This window comes from Corylus avellana, chromosome ca3, assembly GCF_901000735.1.
Source record: "Corylus avellana chromosome ca3, CavTom2PMs-1.0".
Taxonomy (NCBI): domain Eukaryota; kingdom Viridiplantae; phylum Streptophyta; class Magnoliopsida; order Fagales; family Betulaceae; genus Corylus; species Corylus avellana.
Window position 1 is genome coordinate 654,769 of NC_081543.1, and position 284 is coordinate 655,052.

Below are 284 nucleotides of genomic sequence, written 5' to 3' on the forward strand. Positions count from 1 at the left end.
CATTTTAACTTCAAGTGAAATGGAAATGTTACTTTTTAGTGTATGCGACTCATTTAAAACCTATTGGATTCTTAAATTCATTTCCTTCTACCATTTTTCATAATTTTGGCCTACCAATTTACCATTCATTTGGTCCAATCAAAAACTTACCTTCGATCTTCAATATTGTTCTATCAATTAATTGGTAAGGACTATGAAAACCAATGCCAGTATAATCGACCTATCAGAATAAAATTCTCTCTATTTCAACTTCAAGTGAAATTGAGAGAATTCATTTTCCTCAC